We start from the raw sequence: 18,692 nt of genomic DNA on the forward strand, positions 1-18,692 counted from the left end.
CCCTTATTTGGCACCTCCATGAACTTTTATGATGCTTGTGTTGCTCTCCAAGTATTTTTACATTTGACTGTGGCTCACAAGTAAGAAAGGTTGGGGACCCCTGGTAGATACTGTGCAGGGCAGCAATTCTTTCCCTGCTAGAGTAGTCTTATCATCCATATATACAGTACCCCTGGCCTATGCTGCAGTGCAGTTATTTCTGTGCAAGCCACTTGTTATGCCATGGAATTACTAATCACAAGCATTATGTATGTGATAGGAGTAATGTTTTGCAGTGATGCTGTGGCAACCCCTGAGAGCAGTCTGTACCGGGGTGGATCTGCTGTTGATACAGCCATCAGAGTTCAGGAGTTGTTGGTAAATGTAAGTAAGGAGGCAGTTACTGGTACTGTATGTATGTGCTTCTTCTATCCCTGTGCCCCAAACATCCTGTCTATGGAGCGCTCATTGTCCTGTCAAGGTGCCTGCCCCCTTTTCCCCCTTGGGAACCAATCTGGCTGTCAGAAAGCGCCCCACATGGCCAGCTTAGTGCTCTGGGTCCCTTAAGTCTCAGCTTGTGGGGGAGGAGAGGTAGGGTGCTGGGGGGCATAAGTGGGTCTGTGGGTTGCTGTGACACAGGCTGTTTCATGCCCTGTGGGGATGGATTAAGAGGAGAAGAGGGCAGCAGCACCTGAGAGAGTGGGGGTGCTTGGCGAGTCAGTACCTGGGATACAATAGAGGCTGAGCTTGGTGAAGCCTGGTTTACAGGACACAGATTACTGTTCCAAGGGCGGAAAAGAGTATGAGGTGCTTCCTGTGTTACAGTGAAAGTCTGTCCTGGGCTTGTGGCATTAAGTAGAGCCCAGTCAGGTCCCGGGTGCCTGGGGTACAGTGCATACAGGGCAGCACGCAGCCGTTGATTTTCCCGTAGGAGTTCGAGAGCCCTGAGCTCTAGCAGTAGCTCCTCTACCCGCCGCCTCTCCCTGCAACGCCGTGCTGCCTCATTATTGCGCCTCCTGCGGGCCCAGTAGGTACTGCTGTGCTCTGTGTGTGGGATGGCTCTGTCAGCCTGCTGTAGCCCTGGGGACTCTCCTGGAGGTGCTGTTGTGCTTCTAGTATGAGAGAGGGCTGATTCCATCTTGACTGGAAGAGGAGATACTGCTCACCCCCTCATTCGACTTAACAGCTGTCTGGAAGGCCACAGCCAGATACCTGTTCTGGGCACAGTTCAGATATGCAGTTGTAGAATGGGAGTTTCCTGGGGGGAGGGCTTGCACTTGTTTGGTACCTTGGTGCCACTGGCTAGTGCTGTAATCAGTTTGGTATCTTGGTACCACTGGCTAGTGCTGTCATCAGTTTGGTACCTTGGTGCCACTGGCTAGTGCTGTCATCAGTTTGGTACTTTGGTGCCACTGGCTAGTGCTGTCATCAGTTTGGTAGCTTGATTTCACTGGCTAGTGCTGTCATCAGTTTGGTACCTTGGTGCCACTGGCTAGTGCTGTCATCAGTTTGGTAGCTTGGTGCCACTGGCTAGTGCTGTCATCAGTTTGGTAGCTTGGTGCCACTGGCTAGTGCTGTCATCAGTTTGGTACCTTAGTGCCACTGGCTAGTGCTGTCATCAGTTTAGTGGCTTGGTGCCACTGGCTAGTGCTGTCATCAGTTTGGTACCTTGGTGCCACTGGCTAGTGCTGTGATCCTGATGCACAGTGTAGGTACAGGGGGAGATATTCTCACTCAGCCGAGGAAGTTAGTCCAGTTGTGACAGCAATCCAATTCTCAGAAGTTGCTCAGGATGTGAAACTCTTTCCACTAAGGCAAAGACTGTGGGGCTTCTCTCTGCCAGAAACTATAAGGAGCCCCTTCCTAGACCAGTGCCATTGGATAGTCCTGTGGCAGATACAGCAGATTTGCTAGAAGAGAATTCTAAGTAGCCCAGGGATGCATGCACAGGCCAGCCCCACACTATGTTCCTTATATACATTTGTGCCTTATACTTGTATGACCCCACCTCCCATCCACTCTCCAAAGCTCACTCGGTGGGTTTTTTTTCAAGTCAGTAAAAAAGGTGATTTCACAATTTTCATGTAAACGCCCTGGAACTGTGGTTACCAGCTATGGAAGATTCCCTCATTTTAACATCCCCTGAGCTTTGTGTTACATGATAAAGAACATGCACAACAGCTCTCTCACCCTCGCACATCTGTTTGATCTGAATCCTCTGTGCTTATAGCAGGCAAACAGTTATGGGATGTGCCAGAAATATTATATATACAAGTATGGAAATTATTTCATTATTTCATTCAATTATTTTCATTCAAAAACAATAGCCATCTACGTCTTCTGTGCTTTCTGTTCTCACAGAGGCACCAGCTTGTGCTAGAGGTGTCAATTTGCAGCCATTGCTGCATATGTGTTACAACTCTGGCCCATACAATAAGATGCGGTGCAGTGTGACTTAGTTTAACTGCTCACACAAATTGTTGGCCACTGTTGGCTGTTAAACATACATTATTGAGAATGGGAATAGAATTTCTTCAAACAGGCTGACAAACTAGCACAAGGACATTGCATGAATGGTTATTCAAGGCAGACTTCCCTTTAGAACCTTCATGCACTCCCATAACCTGTGCAGGCACTCAAGGTGCATCATTCAGAAAGAAACATCTTTGCTTTTTGGGATTGCCCATTTGCACAGGCATTGTTTGATGCACTGGAACATGAACTCAGAGACTGTGTCCCCAGGAACCTTTTCTCACACCATGCAGTGCTTTATGGGCTGGTTCAGGACACCCATACAGAAGGGGCAATTTTGGAAGCCTGGCGGAAAAGTCTGGACCTTTTCATGAAATATACATTTAAGCAATGAAACCCTTTGTGAGTAGGCAATTTTACGTGTATTTTAACAAATAAATGGTATTACGCTGTGTTTGCTTTTTTATACGTTTCATGAATGGGAAGAAGCTGACAAGTGGATCTGAGATATACTCATATTCCTATAGCATTTTGTGAGTAACCACCCAAAAGGTTGGTTCACTTGCCTTGCACATTTTGGGTGTTTTAAACATTTACCTTTAAGCACACTGTAACTTTTGGTAATATGGTGTGTTAGCAGATATTCAGTGCTAGAAGTTACTACCCTAAGGGGCTGATTTACTAACCCACGAATCCGACCCGAATTGGAAAAGTTCCGACTTGAAAACGAACATTTTGCGACTTTTTCGTATGTTTTGCGATTTTTTCGGATTCTGTACGAATTTTTCGTTACCAATACGATTTTTGCGTAAAAACGCGAGTTTTTCGTATCCATTACGAAAGTTGCGTAAAAAGTTGCGCATTTTGCGTAGCGTTAAAACTTACGCGAAAAGTTGCGCATTTTTCGCGTAAGTTTTAACGCTACGCAAAATGCGCAACTTTTTACGCAACTTTCGTAATGGATAGGAAAACTCGCGTTTTTACGCAAAAATCGTATTGGATCCGAAAAATTCGTAAAGAATCCGAAAAAATCGCAAAACATACGAAAAAATCGCAAAGTACCGATCATTACGAAAAAAACGCAATCGGACTCCATTCGACCCGTTCGTGGGTAAGTAAATCAGCCCCTAAGTGTGTTCCCTTCTCTTCCTTGATTTGTATAGTAACTATTTTGGTCATGAGTCAGGACTGTACCAAAGGGAGCAGCAAAGACAATTTATTAGTGAAGTGGTGTGGTACCAATAGAGAATTTTCTCTGTTTCTCTGCTATATCCAGTATAGCTGTCTCTCAAGGGTCCCTATGCAAGTAGATATCAAACTGTGGCACTGACCCCACTACCCTTGGGGCAGGGGATAGGCGCCAATATTGGGTAACTCACAATAATATTGAGAAGTTGACAGCTCTGTGATTCAGCCACAGAGTTATAAAATATTTGTATTGTATATGTTATAAAAATTGTGTTTGTGCTCTGTTGCTTTAGTGAAAGCATCTCTACTTATTTTACATCTGTTACCTTATAACTGAGACACAAGGTACAGTGTGCTGTTCTAAGGTGCTAGGGTACATGGTACTTTATATCTGACACTAACCATATGAAAACTTCAGTGGTCTCTTTTGTACATCCATGTTTTTCTTATTGCATACAAATGGAGCGCATTTTTGTAAACATTACGACCCATCTGTGTAACACCCATAAAGACATTTACAAACTGATGCAAATTTTGCATCAGTATTTTAGCATTGCAATACTTACCACAAAAGTTCTACAGTGACTTGTAATGGATATAACTTCTTATGTAATTTTACTAATTATGATGGTTTCTACCCAAATTTACTGTAATTTTGTAATTTTTTGTAATTTTGTCCTCTTAAAGGAGAAGGAAAGGCTAATAAAGAGTTAATCTCAAGCTGCAGGCATACCTTCAGTTCTCTCAATAGTGCCCTTAAAGCTCCCCATATTTCACCTGTTCAGATGATCAGAAGCCAAACAGGAAGAAAAAACACTGAGCTGTGTAAAGAAAGTTCCCATAATGCCTCACTCCTGCACCAAGAGCAAGACCGGTGTACATGCTCAGTTTGTAAGACTATGAGGAAGCTTCCTGCTGATTGGCTCAGATCCACATTCCTAAGGAGGGGGAGTGAGTTCTTAGCGTTCTTGAGGGAGGGGGCAGCAGGAGAGGAGAGAGCTGCGTGTCTCTGGAAGAGGAAAACAGACACAACACATCTTTTGACAGAGGACTGTATTTACATAGACCTTTCTGATAAAGCTTTAAACTTCAGTCAACCTTGTTAAGTCTATTGGCATTACAGTAATTCTGGTGTTTACTCATTTATAAAGAGTGACACGAAAAAGCCTGCCCACTGTTGATCCATAAATACTTGGATCATGGTCAAATAAAATCAAAACATTTTGAAAAGCACAGCGACAGGGGTACTGTCTCAGTAGGAGTATGTTTGCATATTACCATGACAGGAAAATTGGAGCAAAGTAAAGTAAAGTAACAATAGAAAAGAGTGGCCCAGCTTTGGTAGGTATATTTTGGGTGGGAACGTGCATTTTTAATTACTGGGTGGACTAATTTCTACACAAACTAACAGCACAACATACTGTATAGGCTATATTCAAAGGCTTATATGCTGCTGCAATAAATTCAGAAGTGTCAGAGCTGAAGTGACTTGAGGGATTTCACCAGAAATACACCAGAAGGAGCACCTTTTATATCTTTACCCAGGACACCTCTGCATCTTGTGTTGCCTTCACACTCACAGACAGAATCCAGTTCCAAGTTCAGACATTAACATAAAGGGGCATATTTATTATAGTGTGTAAGCCAATATCACTGGTGACGTTGCCCATAGCAATCAGTCAGCAATTAGATTTGAACGGCCACCTGCAAGTTAGAAAACAAAAGCAAAGATCATCACCAGTGATGTTGGCTTACACACTATAACAAATATGCCCCTTAGGCTGCTATGCCATTTGCAGCCCACAAAATTCTTGTCAGCCTTCTCATGTGTTGAGGGATTTACACTGGGTTTTGAAAGGGTATTGCTGGCTATCTTTACTGAATTGTTATAGTTATAACAGCATTAGCCAGTGTTGTTAAGTATCATTTCCTGTTATTGTCTATTATTTTACTAACCAATACTTCTTTTCAGCTGCAGGTGTTAATAAAGTCAGGGCATGCCTGTCACACTGCCATTCCTGTGTGCTTGGTTACTGGGGACTTGGGGGGTCACTGGGTTAGGTAAAGGAGACCCACTACTACTGCTGCTAACACATAAGGGTGAGCTACTTTGCTACTGTTTGTGTTTTGAGCTAGTATCTTGTTGCTAAGAAAATAGTTTTTTGGTTTCTATGATCTGACATGCTGCTGATTTACTATATTCATACTAATGGCTCCACTCCAGGAAGTGGTGAGCAGGTCACATGACCAGAGTTAAACTACCATTTTGCTAACAGGGTTGTGCAAAGGCTAGCAAATGGGCATTGTCATTCCAAGGCACCCTGGCCTTGGCCTGGCAAAGGGTTAACCCCTATCACCATCTAGTCTCCCGCAGAGACCCTTAATTAAATATGCATCCAGGGACTACTGAAAGGTGACAACTACAGCCACCTTGTCAGACTGGCCGTATCCAGCCATTTGGAGGGCGGGGAACCTGGGGCTATTGCTTTCTTTGATCTGTGATCAAAGAAGTTAGTTGTGGCCCTAGAACAGCAGGGGGGGGGGTGCAGCTATCATAATATGGATAATAGAAATGGATCCATATCTCCGCTGCTTTAAGGTCCTATGTGATTTATGAGGAGGCCCCAGGCTTCCCAATGATACCAAACAGGAGCGGCCTATACCCATCCGTGAGGGAGGATGGATTCTGGGGGACTGGGACATGAGACACCCCCCATGTTTGTTATCATTTATATCCCCCCCATATGGGTTAAGACAAGTCCCTATTGTCATAATAATATTGGGTACTTGGCAATATGACCAGAAACGGGCAGGAGAAGTATAGCTCTCTACAGGGGAGGTTCTGTGACACACCCCTGGGCACTCCCTCCTCATGAATACAGGAATGAGGGAGGGTCCCAGCAGTAGGATAAAAAGGGGCACAGACCCAGGTGCCAGTCAACTTATATTTTGGGGCATCCATGTTCTTTTGGATTGTGAGTTCACCGTTTTCCAAAGTCTCGCCTCAGGAGGGCACAAGATCCCTGTAACGTTTCTCTGTGTTTTTATCCCCTTTATTTTATTTACTGTTTGTACATGTCTCTTGTGTAATATCCTTTTAATGCACTGTTTACCCTGTAATATTAAATATAAAATTTAATAAGTTCTGTCCTTCGGCTCTATATCAATTCCCATGTACCTTGTATGACTGCTCAGGCCTAGAGGTGTATTAACTGCTTGGCTGTGTGTATACTAATTTGCTAGTGGGCTGTCAGTAGGACAGTGTATATGTAAAGTAACTGTGGTTGCTGGTGTGTGTGTGGAAGTAGTAGAACTATCCCTCACTGCAGTAGGAAAGTTTGTGTATGAAATATTCGGGTAATTGGGTTTCTATCGCCTGTTAATGATAGATGGTGGCAGCGAATAGTTGTATTTGGGGTGGTAGTTTGTTTGGGGGTGCTTGATGTTAGTCTAACCTGTGTGAAAGGTGACTGAATGTAACCCCTTGGTCCCCGTCCCGATGTCAGGCGTCTGTGAGTGGCGTTTCCGTGACAGGCATCAATTAAATTCCGTACATCTTTATATATAAATACTGTGTATATATATAACCAAGCAAAGCACCACACATATAAGGACTAAACAACTAGAAAATGTGTGTAAAAACAAAATGATCCAATTCTTCAGTCACATAATGTTACTTTCCTTTTCCTTTCTGCTTGTTTAGTATCTCTGAGTGTGGTGCTTTTATGGTTACATTGCTGCTTCTACCTACACTCAGGCCTGGGGGATTTAGTAAGTGATAAATATAAGCCAAAGTCCAGTAATGCAAAGGTAGCAATTATTAATAAATATTTGACTGGCCTAATATTAATGTGATTGGTAGCTGTAGGTTTCTGTATAGGATAGTATGAGCTTCAGTTTATTGTGGGCTCTGCTAGGTTGACAGTAGCATCTTTTTAAAGAAACAATACTGACTAATTATTAATTCAGAATTTGGAATGTTGCTTGCAGAGTTAAAAAATTACAGTAAAAGACAACGGAAGGTCTGCTGAACTCTTAGTTTTTTTAGCTACAGTTAGGCCTTCAGGTGCAAAGTTCTTCTGATAATGTAAAGTTCCCCTTTCATGCATGTGGAAATGAGAAGTAGCTGTGCCAGACCACATGTTTCCTTTTAATACTGCAGTAATTAAACGTACACTGTCCAGGAGATTTACAGCTATTTGTAGTTCCTTATACAGCTGCAGGCTTATTCTTTCCACCCAGGCAGGTGATATGAAGGTCAAAGACTCATGAATATACCGGCTCTTATTAACCAAATCTTTGGCAGTGTCCCTTAAAATTTGCAAAGCTCCTGATTAAGAAGATATCGTGTTAGATTAAATTTTCGTAGCTAATGGTGACAACATACAGACTAATACAGGCTGCTAATGCAATGATATTGGATGTTTTAAATACTAAAACTGGGATTGTTATTGCTATATGCTGATATCATCAGGATGTGGTTTAATATTCCAAGTCATGGCACTTTCTGATAAGCTATGACCATCAATGTTACCTTAAAACAATAAACTTCAGCACACGTACAAAAATTTTGACTTAGTGGGCCTCTGGGGGGCTGTTTCATAATGCCAGGGCCTATTTTGAATCCCAGTCCAGGACCGACATTCCTTATAATACCAATGCATCAGCAGCAGTCAATAGATCCTTTTGACCTACTTTGTCTCAGATGCAGTTATTGGGATAATGTAATAAAAGACAAACAGTTCGCAGTAGGTTTATTACCAATAGCAACTAATCAGGCATTTGCTTTCAAAAAAGTGTTCATTAAATTCTACCTGCTGATTTGTGGCAATAGTTTTCTTTGCCCCCAGTATACTATCTTCCTGTCCTAAAGTTCCCAGGAACTGTAGGTAAAATCAAAGATTCCCAGGCCATAGTCCAGAAAGTTTAAACCTTCATGGACAGTTAAATGATTGTGTTATAAAAGCCGTAGTAAGGCCACAAATGTAACTAGGTCACCCAGGGTGTCCCAGTCTGATGCATCTAGCTCTGGTTTGGGCCATATTTGGCTGCCAATAGTGAGAGAAGGCTCACAGTGATTGGCAGCACTGCCAGGAATTGCGGGAACTAGCCATAGGCCAGCAATGGGTGTCACACCTCAGTATTCCCTTTAATGACTGTAAAAATGCCAATTGCAGCATTCCCTTGTTAATGTCTACCTGGCAAGTAAGTAACTGAAATGCTGCAGAACACTTCTAGAGACATTTATCACCGCCACATTAGTGGTGAAATTGCTAAGGGGCTGAGGGTGTGACTGCACCGGAACCCACCTTTCCCATTGCAGTTAAAAACTCTGCCATGGTACAGGAGCAGTAAATTGCAGACACAGGGGATACATAATACAGAGAGTTTGCATTTGTTTTGGTTTCCATAAACTGAACTCCAGCTCTCATTTATGTCTAGTGATTTTCCTTTCTCCCGCTGGGAGTAAGTGGAGCATTGCTGCAGACGTGTTGGAGGGAATGTTATACCAGTAGTTCTTAGCCATATAGGTATTTTAATGAATAACAATAAACAAAATAAGGTACTTCCTTGAGTACCCCAATAAGTAAGACAATTAAGTCTTTAGAGGTATGACAAATCAAGCAGCTTTACAAAAGATCAGGCCTAATCACCTCAGCTTTCATTACTGGATCCCTCCAGTGGAATCCTCTAAGAGATGAAGGAGAGCTTGAGCCCCTTTTTAACTGTGGTCCCTACAATAAAGTGGATGTTTGGTCTGTACTAAATCCACAACACTTCTTTTTGGCGGAGTGAAAAACTACTCATGCACATTACAGTGTTACACCTCGGAGTGGGCAATGACAGTGCGGTACCACCACCTTTACTTCGTTCATAGTATCTCTGCTCCCAGGTTTTATTAGGACTAAATGTTCGGTACTGGGGAATTCTTCTCTAAGCTATCCAGCACATGCACCTCTGGTATAAGTGACCAAAGAGGTGGAACCATGTCTTATTTAAACTAGGGACAGGAATTGGTCACACTACCCCTGACCAACTGGTCAGCCTTCTTTCCACAAGGCATATCTTAAAGGAACAGTAACACTAAAAAATGAAAGAGCTTTAAAGTAATAAAAATATAATGCACTGTTGTCCTGCACTGGTAAAACTGGTGTGTTTGCTACAGTAACACTACTATAATTTATATAATAAGCTGCTGTTTAGCCACGGGGGCAGCCATTCAAGCTGGAAAAAAGGAGCACAGGTTACATAGCAGATAACAGATAAGTTCTGTAGAATACAATAGTGTTTTATCTGTTATCGGCTATGTGCCTATGCCTTTTCTCCTTAAAATGGCTGCCTCCATGGCTACACAGCAGCTTATTTATATAAATTATAGTAGACTTTCTAAAGTAAACACACAACTTTTACCAGTGCAGGGCAGCAGCACATTATATTTTAGTTACTTTTATACACTTTCATTTTTTGGTGTTACTGTTCCTTTAAAGACCTATGCCTATCTGATACCAACCCTTTGGGCCCCCTACACTGATATGCAGTGCAATGTCTCATTAGCATACAAGCAAATTAGGCTGTGATCTCTGCTACCTTGTAAATTAAAAATAGGGTAATTGTCTCAAATTACACCTGTTTTCTTGCACAGTACAAAACTATGAACTGGCCATTGTCATGAACTGGCCATTGCTATTGTGTTCTTGTGTTAAGGATATTAGATTGTAAGCTCAATGCACAAGGAACTGTGAATGGTTACACACTGGTAGCAGGGTCTGCTGTATGCTTGTTATGCCACTATGATCTATTATAAAACCTATACACTTTTATACTAAAGAATATGGATGTGCCATGATCATGGAATCTTAATATAATAATATTAATAATGAATAAAGAATATTAATAATGTTAACTCATCAATAACACCAAAAATATATTATGTACAGTAGCTGAACAAAATCAATAACTCTAATGAAATATTAAATATATTTTTCAGTTATTTAAGGGTTGGCTATTGAAAAAAACAAATTCATTTAGATTTCACCCCTTTGAAAATATAACCTTAAGCTTTTGCAAAGCATTAATAAACACTATATGGCCACTATATTTTCCCAATATAATGGCCCATGACCCCTGTGCATCTTTGCTTGAGAGCTAAACTAGCAACTAAATCACAATAGATAGATACATAATAATAATAAATGATGGTATATTTACACTAAGGTAACCATGTTGTTCATTCCCAAACATCACTGAGAGTCCAAACCATGTTTAGTTTATTGCTTAGGCTTTACACCACCTTTAATTACAAAGTAGCAGAACCACAGCCTGACTGTTATTTTCTCCTTGTTTCAGGAGTTAGCTTTTCTTTACATCTTGAACTTGGAAAGTCTTTCTTGGAAAGTTAGTTTATTATTTCCACTTGAAAACTAAAATTTGAATTTATCTGCATGCAGATGTTTGCTTCAGGTTCTGTATTTGTTGTATCGTGTGACACCTAGTGGACATTTTGTGCTTAACAACATTGATTCCAGTTCAGTCATGGTTCAGGATCACGGCTGCACACAAAATAGATAAAATACAGTTGATTAACTAAACCCACTAACATCTTAGCCTATGTAACATGTTTAAAAATTAAGAACAAACAGACCACTTCTGGAGTAAAAAAAAAGTGTATTACACTAGCATTACCAATTTGTCATCAAGTGATGCCACTCCGCAGTCATAACCCATACCATCTTGATGAGCACACTGCACCTAATATCTAATTTATAATTCACCATTTTATCAGACTTTATCAGTGTTATATGAAAATAAGAAGTTACCTACCCCCTTACAATTTTCATCAAATTGGAAACCACAAGCAAAAGTATTAGCACAAAGATGCCACCAGTTGAGCAGTCCCCAGTTACAAGCTATTTAACAGCATTTCCAGTCCCCCTGCTTTTACCCTTTTACCTTCATGGTAGTGACTCCAAAAAGGAGAACTAAAGCTTAACTAAAGAAATAGGGTAGAAATGCTGGACCTTATGTTTTGGAGTTTTGGACCAGTCCAAGGCAACCACGGCCTTTTACAAGACCTGTGCTTCTAACATTGTCCCTGGAAAGAGGGACAAAAAAAAATGCTGTGCGGCAATTTTTTGACCACACCTATTTTGTGACCACATCCCCCAATACCACTCCCATTTTACTAAATTTGGCAGGTTATTTAAAGTTTGAACACATTTCTGGGGGTTTGGGGGTCATTTTATGTGTTTATGTGTTATTACAGTTTTGCTAAAAAGGTGAAATTGCTCTTTAAGCTGCAAGTCTCAGATCCTCCAAGAGACCTGTTTAGCTTATTAGTTACAATTGTATCTAAGTGCAGGTGTGGCTTATTAAGTTTCTGGGCTCTCTGCCAAAAAGCCCACTTATTTAATTAAGCTTGAGAAACATTGTATCTAAGTGCAGGTATAGCTTGTTAAGATTTTGGGCTCTCAGCCAAATGCTACTATTTAATTAAGTTTGTATCTTTTTTGGGACTGCGGGCACAGCTTTAAAAAAAGAGGGACTGTAATGCGAAAATCAGGACAGTTGGGAGGTATGCAGTGTAATACAGTAGTCAGTAAGTTGCTATTTATGTCCTGGAAAAAAAGTCTAGAACCAAGATCATTCACAATAAGGTACAAATATCTCATGTCAAGTGGGGCACTTACTCAGGGCATAAGCGATTGGATAGATTTTTGTTATGGCTTTATACTTTTCAATCTCAGCAACATTATGCCGATGCCCTGGATAGATGCTTAATTATTTTATGTACAGTTGATGAAATTCATTTTACAATAACAAATCTGTATGTACCAAATACGGGTCAGAAGGTATTTCTTAGCCAGGTATTTAATAAGATTGCAGAATTAAGGCTGTCCAGATGTAAGAATGGAGGCAGGGGAGCTTTGACCAGGTTAGGCAGGCTTAGGAAGGAGAGGGTTAACGGGTGGGGGAGTCAGTGAGCAAGGAAGGAGCAGGAACATAGCCAGAAGCCTCGCTTTGTCTCCAGCAGTGGTGGGAGCAGCATCCCGCTCACCGACCCAGGAATCAAGGAATACAATCCATAGTTCATGGTGGGTATATAGTCACAGTTCAGTTGGTGGGGGGGAATGCTTGCAAGAGTGGGGAATGGGGGAGGTATTCCCCCCCCCCCCCCCCCCATTCTGTAGAGTTGTTTTTTACCTCCCTGGTTATGGCCCCGGGAGGTAGGGGTTTAAGTGAGGCTTACTCGCTTCTACTTGCCCATCCGAGTGCAGCAGAACGGGGATGGCTGTCACTGCGGGGGACCTGTTCCCTTGGTGGAGTATTATGAGCAAGCATTCCAGTTGAGTAATTATTTTGTAATAGTTCTTGCATTGTTCATTAACAATGTTAATAAAGCTGCAGCCGTTTCAATCCACCCATGTGCCTCAGTGTTGATTTTTATAAATAAAAAATAGGGTCTAATAAATGGTAACGACTACAGTAGCCTTGATGCTGCCCAGGTCATAAAAAAAAGTAGGCATATAATTGCTGAGGATTTTAATAGCGTAGAGCACTCAGGATTATATAGTATATAGTCTAGTTTATTTTCTATCAATAATAGTAATTCTTATCTATGTAATATTTTGTATAATTTTGGATTATATGATCTGCGGGGGATACAACAACTGTCGATGAGGGATTATACATTTTATTTATTGGTACATAAGTCTTATTCTCACACTGATTTTTTTTTTTAATAGGTAGAGATTTATAAGAGTCCATAAAAGATTCTGGGATTGAGAATATTACATGATCTGATCATGCCCCTGGTTTCCTGAGCATTAAACAGGTGCTTGGTAGTAACCCATCTCCTCCCTAGTAGCTGAATTCTACTTTGTTGGATACTCAAATGGGGAAAAATATAACTGAACCAAAGGTTAGAGATTATTTTAATTTAAATGATATGGAGGACAAGATTGCTACACTTTGGTTTGCTCATAAGTCAGTTATTAGAGGGGAATTCATTAAATCTGGGTATATATGAAGATACGAGGGCAAAAATTTACTAGGCAGTTAACAGATCTAGAAAGAATAAACAAGATTGCTCCCTCTGAGGTTGTCTCGAACAAGTTATGGTCTCTTAGGAGGCAAATAAAGCTCTTACCCACATATTCAATTCCTCTCTGGCTTCTGGTACTTTTCCCTTTCTCTTCAAACAAGCATGTGTCAAACCCATTCTTAAAAAGGCTACACTGGACCCGTCCTGCCTTTCTAACTACCGTCCCGTCTCTCTCCTGCCCCTAGCCTCTAAACTCCTGGAACATCTTGTCTTTTCTGGTGTCACTAACTTCCTCTGCACCCATTATGTGCTGGTCCCTATGCAGTCTGGTTTTCCGCCTGCGCACTCCACTGAGACAGCCTTATGTAGAGTGGCAAATGATCTCCAGACTGCCAAGGCCAAAGGACGCTACTCAGTCCTCATTCTCCTAGACCTTTCCTCTGCTTTTGATACGGTCGACCATTCTGTCCTTATGCAAATTCTCTATTCTCTGGGTATCCGGGATCAAGCTGCATCCTGGTTCTCTTCCTATCTCTCTAACCGCTCCTTCTCTGTCGCTCTTGCTAATAAATCCTCTACCCCGGTTCCACTTAGTGTGGGGGGGCCTCAGGGTTCTTTGCTTGGTCTGCTGTTCTCCCTGTACACTCTTTCTTTAGGACACCTTATTTCTTCTTTTGGTCTTAAATACCATTTATATGCGGATGAAATCCAGATATATTTAGACACCCCTGCACTAACCACTGTTCAAACCCAGATTGCTAACTGCCTCCTGGCTATCTCCTCCTGAATGAACCAACGTCACCTTAAACTTAACCTAGCTAAAACAGAGCTCATGCTGTTCCCACCCAAACCTGGCCCTTCCCCTCCTTTCACCATTACTATTGATGGCATGACCATCAACCCTGTTAATTCTGCATGCTGCCTTGGGGTTATCTTTGACCAGTCACTCTCCTTCTCTAACCATATTAATAACACTGCCAAAACCTGACGTTTTTTCCTCCGCAATATTGCAAAGGTACGTCCCTTTCTTTCACAAGCAACAGCTAAAACACTAATACATGCCCTTATCCTTTTCCGCTTAGATTGCTGCAATCTCCTACTAACCGGCCTCCCAGACTCCCGCCTCTCTCCCCTGCAATCAATCTTAAACTCTGCCGCCAGGATCCTCCTGCTCTCTCCTAAGAGGGAACCTATTCAGCATAACTTAAGCTCTCTTGCATGGCTACCTGTTAAGCAAAGGATAGCTTACAAAATCCTTCTGCTAAAATTCAAAGCCCTTCACTCCTCTGCTCCTCACTACATTTCTTCACTGGTCTCCCTGCACGTTCCTGGTCGTCTTCTCCGCTCCTCTCAGAGCCTCCGTCTTTTTACACCATCCACACCCACTGCGCTCTTTACCTTTCTATCTTGCTGCTCCTTACCTCTGGAACTCTATCCCTGAATCCCTCCATAGGGAACACTCACTAACTCTCTTTAAGAAAAAGCACAGCTGTTACCTTCTGGAGCACTAAAACATTATTTTGCCCAGTCCTGCGCTTAAGGGCAAATGCCCATACCTGGTGCACTCTTACCTTCCAATTTGTGCCTGTATGTTACCCAACCACTTAGACTGTAAGCTCTATAGGGCAGGGATCTCCATCCTACTGTGTCCCATACCACATGGAAATTATTCCCTGTGCATTTATATATATATTTATTGTATTTATTTATTATAACATTTGTCCTCCCTGTGTGTAATTTTGTATTTTGTAAGATTGTACAGTGCTGCGTACCCTTGTGGCGCTTTATAAATAAAGTTATACATACATACATGCAGTTCTATTGGTTCAGAAGGAAAATATCTTGGAAAATTAAGGGTAGAGGCATATCCCTTAAAGGAAAAGGAAAGGCTAAGTCACTTTGGGGTGCCAAAATGTTAGGCACCCCCAAGTGACTTTTATCGCTTACTTTTTACCCCAGGCTGGTGCCCCTGTTAGGAGAAAACAGCACCAGCCCGGGGTAGCTGTAGCGAACGATTCCTTCTTACTTCTGTCTTTGGAATCCCTGGGCTGGCGCATGCGCAGTAGAGTGAAAAGCCGACTTTTTTGTTAAAGTTTGGCTTTTTACTCTACTGTGCATGCGCAAGCGCTCAAAGGAAGAGGAGGCTCGTTGCAGCTACCCCGGGCTGGTGCGGTTCTCTCCTAACAGGGGCTTAAAGGTAAGAGTGACTTAGCCTTTCCTTCTCCTTTAACGTAAACCCCCAAGTTTGCCCAGGAGCAGTAACTCATAGCAACCAAGATGTTGACTTTTAAACAGGTGACTAGAAAATTCTACCTGCTGATTGGTTGCCATGGGTTACTGCTCCTGGGAAAACCTACTGCCTTTTATTACATAACCCCCAATGACATTTACAATAGGGAATTTACTGTATTTGAAAAGCGTATGCTGCAACGGAAATATATCAAGGGGGGGTATTTTTGACCTATCAACTGTTGGGACTCAAGGATCAGGATTTTTTGGAGGAGTGTAGGATAAAGTTCCTGTAATGCTGATCATGAGTAGATGGCAGAGGGCAGCCAGACTTAATAATAATGTACATACATTTACCATTCAGTGGTCCCCTTGGATGGAGTGGTGCAAGAACTAGAATGTATGTATAACAGAAGCATGATTGAATTATGTACAAGAATATGATTTATTTTTGTAACTTTTTGGTTAATTGTTGGTGGCTACCTCATATACCTCATATAAACATATATATGTTGTTAAAAAGTATGATAAAAAGGAGAAAAAAAGAGCATCTTACATACGATAAATAACAAATACAAAATCATACTAAACAAGACAAAGTCAAAATCATTAAAAACAACTGTTCTATCTAGATGGCCTGATTAGAAAGAAAGGGTACCCACCTGTGTAAGGGACTACTTGGGTTTTAGAGATGAAATCACTATACAGAGCGGGATTTTGTATAAGGGACACAGTCATCATACCCAAGACTCTTTTAAGTCACCTGGGTATAGATGCATGCCTTCACCAAACCAAAGATGTGCTATCCTGGCCACATATGGGACAAGAGATAATAAGAGACCATAACACTTGCAATAAATACCTCTATTGATGACTCTCAAACTGCCTACTATACCATAGAGTGAATTAGGAATGGAACCCTTTTTTATACTTAGTAATAAACTATTATCTAGTAATAAACTATTATTCTAGGAGAAATCTATGTGTGATGGTAAAGATCTTGCCATGAAAATCCACACTTGACTGGAGGAATACACCTATAACAGCAGTACTGTATAAAGACTTATGTCCCTACCTCTCACTGCTTAAGAGCTGCTGTTTCCAAAATTGATAGAAGGGGTAATTGACAAATTTACAGAGGTGCTGGAAAGCAAAAGCTTATTATGATAGAGAAGCCAAGGAACTTCCAGAACTATACACTGGTCAGACAAGACATATACAACCTTTCCTTGCTTCAGCAAATGAAAGATTGCGCCAAGGTACAGTATTTATTTGGAGAAGGTTGCTCCACATTCATACATAGCAGAGACTGATGGTCATTTTTACATTTCTATATTTTTCTATATGGACAGTACTCCAGTGTTTAAATAATATTCACTTTAATTTGGTTTTGTGTTTTATTAAAAAAGGGAGATAATTACATAAAGGGGACCAGAAAAAAACTGGTGTAAAATACCAGAAGTATATTTAGAAATGCTAATGTGCTGCCATCTACTGTTTGAACTGGTACTACAGACACTAAGGTTTGTGATATGGTCTGTGTTGAAGGCTGAAGGCACACGGTGTTACTAGTAGCAGCTACTTGTTGTAGCTACAAAAATAGACAATGCTGATCAATTACTTATAATTGTCTCTACGTGTGTTTTCACAGAGGTAATTCTCAGTATTGTCTATGGTAGGGTATTTTTTGGTGTTTACTAGCTGTGACAAGTAGCTGCTCCTAAATAGCTCTGTGTGTCTTCACCCTAAATAAAGTTTGTTGTTACAAGCTAGCCATAACACATTTCTAATAGAGTGGGGAAAAAAATAGAAAGACCTTTGTGAGCATAAATTGTTTCCCTCAACACAAGCAGGAATTCATTATCTACACGTAACAACTCCAACATATTGTATGAAATCTCCCATTTGTCAACATTGTATACTAAGTAAGGGTACAATGAATAATGGAGAAACAGATTGTGTCACATGTTGTGGGAGTTTTTGTGTAAAAAAACAGCTCACTGTAATAAGAACGTGACAAAGAAATATAAGAGTTCATTTACCATTGCATCTATTAGTGCAAACTGCCCTTTTCTAGTGGAAGGTGCTGCCAGACACAAGGGTGCCCTCTATTACTAGGTCCCAGTGCTTCTCAGTTTGCACTAAGGAGACATTCCAGGGTATGGCCATGTGCGCCCACCACCAGCAACCCTTAAATGTACGCAGTGCTGCAAAGAGTGAACCATTTTTTTTAACTTGCCCCTGCCCCAATATGCTTATTGAGGGCTACATTTATGAAATTAGAATTTTTTTTTCCAGTGTATTATCGGAGTCAATAAATATCTTGAAAACCCCTTAGTTCTAACCAACGTTTAAATCAGGCAAAAGGACTTAAAACAAATGTGAAAGTACACTTTGAAGCCATCCACTGCAGCCTATATTTTAATAACATCTTTGTAAATTGTTTTATAGAAACAAATGGATTGTCTACTAAATGCATACAAATTGTCAGTTTGCTGCTCAATGGTCAAAGTTTATGTGATGCCACTCGGCCAGTATTTGGCCAGCCCAGCCAATATATAAATAGCTAGGGCTATTTACATTTCCAGTAAATTTGTAATACCCTATAAATCCCTCCCTTCCCTAACCATCTCTTCTGCCAAATTACCCCGTATAAGAATAGACCCGCCCAAGTCCTGCTCATTTCCCTGTGCACATCACCCATTTCCCTATCCTGTGATGTCGTTACCCCACCCCCATATCACCACCTACTTCCCGCCCCCAAAGGCCAGTATTAATTTAC

Source organism: Xenopus tropicalis, chromosome 1 (genome assembly GCF_000004195.4).
Source record: "Xenopus tropicalis strain Nigerian chromosome 1, UCB_Xtro_10.0, whole genome shotgun sequence".
Lineage (NCBI taxonomy): Eukaryota > Metazoa > Chordata > Amphibia > Anura > Pipidae > Xenopus > Xenopus tropicalis.